This window comes from Schistocerca piceifrons, chromosome 6 (genome assembly GCF_021461385.2).
Source record: "Schistocerca piceifrons isolate TAMUIC-IGC-003096 chromosome 6, iqSchPice1.1, whole genome shotgun sequence".
Lineage (NCBI taxonomy): Eukaryota > Metazoa > Arthropoda > Insecta > Orthoptera > Acrididae > Schistocerca > Schistocerca piceifrons.
In genome coordinates, this window is record NC_060143.1 from 114,722,833 (window position 1) to 114,731,979 (window position 9,147).

Sequence of the window (9,147 nt, forward strand, 5' to 3'; positions counted from 1 at the left end):
TTGCTGAGCACTACGCTCGAGCCTCCACATCAGAGAATTATCCCCCAGCACTTCGCACTCTGAAACGGCAGATGGAAAGGAAAGCCCTCTCATCACTGAACATCACAATGAACCCTATAATGCTCCATTTACAGAGTGGAAGCTCCTCAGTGACCTTGCACATTGCCCCGACACAGCTCCTGGGCCAGGTCAGATCCACAGTCAGATGATCAAACATCTCTTGTCCAACTACAAGTGACATCTCATCATCTTCAACCGGAGCTTGTGTGATGGTGTCTTTCCATTGCAATGGCGGGAGAGCACCATCATTCCAGTGCTCAAACCCAGTCAAAACCTGCTCGATGTGGATAGGTATTGGCCCATCAGCATCTCCAACATTCTTTGTAAGCTGTTAGAACGTATGGTAAGTCGGCAGTTGTGCTGGGTCCTGGAGCCAAGTGGCCTACTAGCTACGTGCCAGGGCGGTTTCCACCAGGGCTGCTCTACCATTGATAATCTAGTTTCCCTAGAGTCTGCCATCCGAACAGCCATTTCCAGACGCCATTACATGGTTGCCTTTTTTTCTTTTTTTTAAAGCTTATGACACAACCTGGCGACATCATATCCTTGCCACATCATATGAGCGGGGTCTCTGGGGCCGGCTCCCTATTTTTATCCAAAATTTCCTAACGCTCCGTACTTTCCGTGTCTCAAGTTGGTGCCTCCCATAGTTCCCCCCATATCATTCAGAATGGGGTTCCGCAGGGGTCTGTATTGAGTGTATCTATCTTTGTAGTGGCCATTAACGGTCTAGCAGCAGCTGTCAGGCCATTGGTCTCACCTTCTTTGTATGCAGACAACTTCTGTATTTTGTGCTGCTCCTCCAGTGTTGGTGTTGCCGAGTGTTGCCTGCAGGGAGCCATCCACAAGTAGTAGTCCTGGGCTCTAGCCCACGGCTTCCAGTTTTGTGGGCTTCCAATTTTCAAGCGCGAAGTTGTGTGTGATGCACTTCTGTCGGCGTTGTACCGTTCATCTGGAACCAGAACTTTACCTTAATGACGATCCACTCACTGTAGTGGAGACGTATCGATTCTTAGGACTGGTTTTCGACCCCTGATTGATGTGGCTTCCTCATCGTCAGCAGAAGCGGAAGTGCCGGCAGCACCTCAATGCCCTCCGCTGCCTGAGCAACACCAACTGGGGTGCAAATCGCTCTAAGCTGCTACACCTCTACAAAGCCCTTGTTCAATCCCGCCTTGACTATGGGACTCTGGTTTATGGTTTGGCTGCACCCTCAGCGTTGCGTTTACTTGACCCAGTGCACCACTGTGGCATTCGACTGGCAGCAGGAGCTTTTAGGACGCGTATTGCCCCAGTTCGAAATATCGTAGATTCGGGGCTGATTCGCAAAGCAGTCTGAGTTATAGTGGGGAAGTGTGTAGTCTCCACGTGATCCGTGTTTACATTTAGTGATTTTGCTGTTTCCTCTTCATTTACTGCTCTTATGTCAAATGAAAACAAAATGAATTTCTGTGGCCGGGAGCTATCAAGTGAGTTAAAATACATCCACATTATTATGGCAGGCTAATATATGTTATTAGTTTCAGATTTTGTTTTATTTCCCCTTTTCTGACAGTCACGTATTAATCGCCTTGTAGAACAATAAAGTTATTTTTGTCGGCTTGCTAAAGAAATTTGGTTTTTATTAACCTTTTATGCAGAGGCTGTCAATTGGAAACAAAATGTTTAGTTCCATGCTATTGGCTAGTTTCAACTGCTCGCTGAATTTCAAGTGCACGTTTTCATCTTCTAGCATGTATGGCATTATGCCATAATAAAGAGTCAAAAATGAGTTAATACAGTACTGGTACTCCAAGAAAATTTACATCCTGAAATCCACACTGAAAAGCTTAATATCAGGTCGAGGCCTACTTCATTGGGAATCTGGATGTACGAATGTGCTGTTTAAGTATGCACTTTAAATGTGCCATTTTAGTATGGTTCACAAAATTCAGATGCTCTTGGAGTATCCTCTGTTGTCTTTTTTCTTTTATGACATAACGTAAGATCTTTTAATGTTTTATACGTACGAACATATGGACTTCCTGCTTCATAGTAGCTGCCAAAGTGCGGTGTTCCTGTTATCTGGCGCTCTCTGACAGCTACTGAAACGAACCTATTTCTAACAGGTCGCGGGAAAATATTGTGAATGGTGGTTTGAAAGGCGTTACTTTCAAAGTAAATTTCCCTTTATGTAAGTTGAACTATATGCTAGAATGTACGATGAATTTCTTAAATCAGAGCGTTTGATGACGAGCCATTTAGAAGTATTTCGAGCCCAGAAGATAAGACTTTCATGTTGTTACTATGAGCAAATTGATGTATTGCTACGGGAAGCTCTCTCTTCTCTGCGTTAGCTAATTTATTTGTGAAAAACTTTGAGGACAAGTCACTGGACTTGGCTGAAAATTTTACTCGCACGTTTGTGAGATATGTCTTAAAGTGTAACACACGCAAAAAGATCAACATTATATGTGAAAGCTTAGCTTCTCTTGCAGCTTATTAACCTTAGAGGCCAATATTAAATGTGAAAGCTTTGCTTTTCTTGTAGCAACACTATGTATATTAATTTAAACCATTAACTTTTTCTGTTTGTGTGTGTGTTCGCACTACTTAACAGTGATGCTATTAGCTCTCTACATCACGTGTCCCAAGCTTTGAATACCCGCTGTCATCGGCTGGCAAGATCAGGTCACATGAGCTTACAAAAGCACATTGCAATCTCGATTACAATGGTTTGAAAAGTAACATGCGGTGTTTGGTGAAATTTGAATTTCTACTTTCGTAATACGAAAATATGCAGCGTACATGTTGCTGCACGTCAAAAATCTTTCCAAAAGGGGTTTTCTTCCCTGAGTTTCGTTTTCTAATGTTCCAGGAACGTTGCTATTTAAGCACTCGGCCAGTTTAGTGGTGGCCATAGATCTATACTCCTCAAACCACTGTGAAGTGCCTGGCAGAGGGGAGGTGTCATTGTACCAGTTATCAGGATTCCTGCCCATTCCATCCACGTATGGAGTGCAGTAAGAATGATTGTTTGAGTGCCTCTGTGCATGCAGTAATTATTCTAATCTTATCATGATCCCAATGTGAGTGATACATAGCGGATTGTACTATGTTCCAAGAGTCGTCATTTGAAATCGGTTCTTGAGACTCAAAAGACTGTCACAGGGTAGTTTAGTTTATCATCTATAGTCTTCCAATTCAGTTCTTTCAGTATCTCTGTGGCACTCTCCCATGAATCACACAAACCTGACCAATCCTGCTGCCTTGCTCTGTCTATGTTCAATATCCCCTGTTAGTCATATTTGTTACAGGTCCCACACACGTGATCAATACTCTCGAACCAGTGGCACAATTTATTTGTAAGCAATCACCTTTGTAGGTTGACTGCACTTGCCCAGTATTCTACCAGTAAACTGAAGTCTATGTACTACCTGCTTTACCCTCAACTGAGCTTATGTGATGATTCCATTTCATATCCCTAGTGTTAGTCGGGTATTTCTATAAGTTGGCTGATCCCAACCGTGACTCATTGATATTATAGTCATAGTATACTAAGTTTTATCATTTTGTGAAGTGCACAGTTTTACATTTTTGAACATTTAAAGCAAGTTGCCAATCTTTACACCATTTTGAAATCTTACCAAGATCTGACTGAATATTTATGCAACTTCTTTCAGATAGTACTTCATTATATATAACGACATCATAAGCATAAAACTTGATTTTTAATATTAATGTTGTCTGCAAGGTCATTAATATACAACATGAACAGCAAGGGTCCCCAACACATTTCCTTGGGAGCACACTCAGTTACTTCTACATCTGACAACACACTATCCAAGATAACATGTTGCATTCTCCCTAGAAAAAAGTCATTCCAATCATAAATTTCACTTGATACACCATATGATCGTACTTCTGACAATAAATGTAGCTGTGGTACTGAGTCAAATGCTGTTCAGAAATCAAGAAATCTCTCTGACTGCCTCGATCAAAAGCTTTCAGTATGTCACGCGAGAAAAGTGTAAGTTGGGTTTCACATGATGGATGTTTTTGGAATCCTTGCTGGTTGGCATCGAGGAGGTTATTCTGTTCAAGATACCTCATTATGTTTCAGCTCAGAATATCTGTATAAAATGCAATATTGTGGGCACTGATTAGTTGATACGCAACACACATGGTTTCACAAGTTGCTCTGCCTCCCCCTTCCTAATCGGCCTACTGGATTGCAATATAACTGACCTTGATTGCATGTGCCTAATACAATTTTATGTTGATTAAGGCTATCGTTACCAGGAAAATGACAATGGTTAGTTGGAGGAAAGTGTACAACGGAGTCTCCTGAAGGAAGAACCTATTCTAAACTTAAGCTAAATACTGATGATAATTTTGAAATGTACGGAATACAGTGCAGTTGCTCACAAACCGCACGGGGGAAAAAGGGTACATGTATATTTACTACAAAAAATAATAATAACACAAATAAAACACTGATTAGTTAAAAAGAAGGGATATTTAAACGGTTGCCAGCCCTCTAGTGAAGTGAATGTCCAGAATCTTGAGAAAGGTAATGGCAAAGAAATTTAAGCAAATAATCGCTGGTGTGGCAACAGAAGGTTGTCACGCTTTTCCACAGCACAACAGTTCACGAGAAAATAAATGAATCAGAAAGCACTGAGTTTTCAGATACTTATCCTAAAATATTACATTTTGAAAGTAACGTTAAATGAAATTACTGGTTAAATAAATGACTGGCTTAACTTAAACTGTGCTATGTAAGAAAAATGACTTTCAGTAACTTAGTATAACATAATGCAAAATTTAGAAAGAGGCAAGCAATTTACTTTTGAATATTGAAAGACTGAATTGAATTTACTTTAAGCAAATGAGCAGCTGATTTTACTTTTAAAATAACAACAATAAAATACATACCAAGCCAGCAGAAGTCACTCGCTAAGCTAAATACAGAATAAATGAAATTGCGCACTCTTAATTTGTGCTGTATTTTTAGTTATTGGTTTTGCTAGTGAAATTTTGCTTTACTGTAAATAGTCTGTCATGCAGTACAAGAATGAACAGGTACTGAGGCAGAAAATTTAGACGGAAACTGGTCATTAGCAAACACACAAAACTGGCAGTAAATATTTAATCGATTTTCATATTCTTACGACACTCGGTGTTTGCATGGGAAGGAAAGGGACCCTGCTTGGTAATAATGTCTGAGGACATACACAACACGGGGGCCTACAAGTTTTAACTATTGAAAGTGAAGGAAATGTTGCTGGGCAATGCCTATGTAAGTTTATAATTTTTCACTTAACAGTCTTGCCTAGTTGTAGCTGTGCAGATGACGAAGAATGTAGCCGACAACAATGCTGAGCAGCAGCGAGCAGCTGCTGCTGGTGTTTGGTGAGAACCCCGAGTCATCTCCAGAGCCACAGATAATTATGGGATAGGCAATAGTTGAAATTGCAGCTTCCTCCGCCTGTCCACTCCTATCATGCGCTCAATACTCTCAGTTAACAAATCAGGTGCATCTACATTGGCATGAGCATAGCTGCACATCGCGACAGCGGGAGCGGCCAATAAACACTTTCACGGCTCAAGCTTCTCTGTTTCTTCTCTGATCACAACACGACAGAGACGCTCCATATGCAAAGATAAACAATGGCACAGCTACTACGATTTCGTCGTTACTGTCAATACATTTCAGGCATAATCCATGTCACTTCAGGCAGGAGGTTTGGATATATCTCTCAAAGTTCTTTTATTTTTGCCTTTTGAATTTCTTTTATAATTCACAGATTTTTTTTTCTTTTTCTTTTCAAAAATGCCAATCCAGAAAAGTTAGATTTTTTTTCTGTTGGTTAGTACCATGTAGTACTGTATTCTCTCTAAAGTAGAGCTTCCACTTTTAAGTTGGACAGGTTTTATTTTTTAACAACTAAAGTTGTTTCTTACTAATTTCTTTGTTACAATTTTTATATCTATTGTCTTTGTTGCAGTTGTGGTTGTTGGGTCGTATAGGGATTTGTAGAACCAAAACATACCACTTAATTGATTGAATACTTTTATTGTTGCTAGAAATAGATACACAAAGTGACACATCGAAAATCCACAGTCGCTTGATTCGACAACTTGGCGAACACACCAATAAACAATTTTTCAAGGAAGTTAGTTCAAAGATGAGTTGGTAGATTGCTTGCAGTCGATAACCCCCCCCCCCCCCCCCCCCCCTTTGCCGGTAGTGCGGAGCACGGCGTAAACAGTGAGGTATGCAGATCGGCGAAGGGGGGGGACAGATAGGCGAGGAAAAGGTATAGTCCCTATGCCAGAGAGGAGGCCGAAGCTGACGACCTGTTCTGGACATGGAGAGGCGAGAGGAAGACAGTGATGTTGAGGAAGAGGGACCATGGGGATGGTGAGAGTTGAAGGTACTGGCTGTGTCGATGAACAGTGTAATGCAATCGACACCGGCTTCGAGAGGAAGGGAGAGATGCCTGAGCGGTGTAACAGAGGGCTGTGAATCATCAAGAGAGCAGGGAGGGGCATGGAGGATGAAAAGGGAACCCTCACAGACCTGGACTACTAGATCATCGGCTGTATACATCGAGACGTTGACCAAGACGTAGATGCTCGGCGGAGAAGCTGGCGAAAAGTGAGTTGCTGGCGATGGTGCGGGTGAGACACAATCACTCGACCTAAAGGGGGGGCGTAGCTGTGTCGCGCTAGGGGGAGAAACGTTACATGGGACACTATGACCTGAGTCGGAACACTCGCTCGGAGTGTGGGCATCACATTGCACATCACTTAGAAAACTGTTGTCACTCGGGTGAGTACACTCAACTGGAGTGGTGAAGTCACACGGTATAACGAATGCTGCTTCCGAGATGGTCCATGCCAGCTTTAAACGGTTCATGGACACGTTGTGTGGTTGTCCGTTGATGGAGATTTGGAACGTGTTTTGGGAGCGTGACAGTACCTTGTAAGGTCCTGTGTAGGGAGGTTGTAAAGCGGCTTGCACAGTGTCATCCCAGAGCATTACATGCTCGCATTGAGCCAAGTCTTTGTGTACGAAAACGCGTGGAACCGTGAGTGCAAGCGGAGGGGGTATACGGATGCGTGAAATACACGTGCGAACACGCTCGACCAAGTTGGGGAGCTCATCCGATGAAAGGGGATGTGAATCCTCGACGAACTCGCAAGGAAGAACAAAGGGCTTGCCGTAGAGCTCTTCCGCTAATGATGCTTGCAGGTCCTCTTTGAAGGCTGATCGGACACCTAAAAGCACCCAGGGAAGGGCCTCCGACCACTGTTCAGCATGGTACATGAGGGCTGCTTTTAGTGTTCTGTGCCAGCGTTCGACTAAACCGTTAGCTTGTGGATGATAAGCAGTTGTATGGAATTTATTGACACCGCATAGTTGGCAAAGACTGGCGAAAAGGACGAACTCAAACTGCCAGCCCTGGTCCGTAGTAATCGTGGATGGACAGCCGAAGCGGGCGAGCCACGTTTGGACAAAGGCGCAAGCCACCGAGGCAGCTGAAATGTCAATTAGCGGTACAGCTTCCACCCATCTGCTGGTACGGTCGATCATAGACAAAACGTATCTGCAGCCCTCAGAAAGGGGGAGGGGACCGGCGATGTCGAGGTGGACGTGGCGGAAGAGACACTTAGGAACATCGAACTGTCCGAGTGGCGGCTGGGCATGATGTCCGACTTCACTGCGTTGACAGGGTATGCACGCACGGACCCAGTCACGCTTGACATTAGGCAATACAAAACGTTCGGTTACAAGGCGTGGTGTAGCCCGAATGCCATGGTGGGCTAGGTCGTGGAGGGTATCAAAAACTGCTCGACAGAGCGAGGCAGGTACGATCGGGCGCGATGTACCGGTGGAAGTGTTACATATGACAGGGTCATCAGACACCGGTATGTGGCAGTTCTCCAAGGTAAGAGATGTGTTGGTGTCCTGTAATAAGTCCTGTATTCTGGGATCTTGTTGAAGGCGTGCCAGATTAGCCATGTTTAACAGTGAAGTAATGGCATTTATGCGCGACATATAGCCTGTGACGACGTTGTCTTTTATACAGCGGACGTCCATCATGTACCGACATGTGAGATCCATATGTCAGAACCTTCGCAGTGGGAGGTCGGTAGCAGGATTACAAATGTCATCTGTGAGCGGATGGTGATCGGTGAAAATAGTGACCTCACGACCTTCAATATCTTCGCGAAAGTGTCTTGACAGCTTCGTAAACGGCCAGTAACTCTCTATCAAACGCGGACCAGTTGCGTTGAGAAGCGGACAGTTTTTTAGAGAAGAATCGGAGTGGTTGAGAGGTATCACAGACTTGTTGCTGAAGCATGGCGCCGATACAGGCATCGCTTGTGTCCGTAGTAATACAGATGCGCATCGGCAAGTGGGTGTGCGAGTGTAACCGCGTTGGTCAGGGCGGACTTGAGATTGTCGAATGCACGTGTCATATCCTCGGAGCAAACTACTTTGCGTGCGCCAGAAGTGTTCTTGCCTGCCAACGCGGCTGTGAGCGGTGCCTGGAGTGAAGCTGCGAACAGGATGTGTCAGCGGAAAAAGTTCACCATTCCTAAGAAACGACGGAGGTCACGGTATGCTTCTGGAAGTGGCAGTTTTTTAATAATGGCGACATGCTCGGATGTAGGTCATATGCCGTCGGGAGTGACTTCATGGTCCAGAAACGTCACACGAGAGCGGCGGAGCTGGTTTTTATCCTTGTTAATCGCAACGCCATTGTCTGAGAGAATTTGTAGCACATGTGACAAATGTTATTCATGTTCTGTTTCGGACGCTGGGAAAACAAGGACGTCATCGAGATATGCATAGCAAAAAGGCAGTGGGAGAAGGAGTGAGCCAATGAAGCATTGCCAGGCCTGCGTGGCGTTTTTGAGGCCGTACGGCATGGTACAGTATTCATAGAGGCCGAAGGGGGTGATAATAGCCGTTTTTGGAATGTCATCAGTGTGCATAGGGATCTGATGGTACACTTTTTTACAGTCAATAATTCTGAAAACGCATGCAGTGTGTAGTTGTTGTGCAAAGTCCTGAATATGCAGAATCAGATA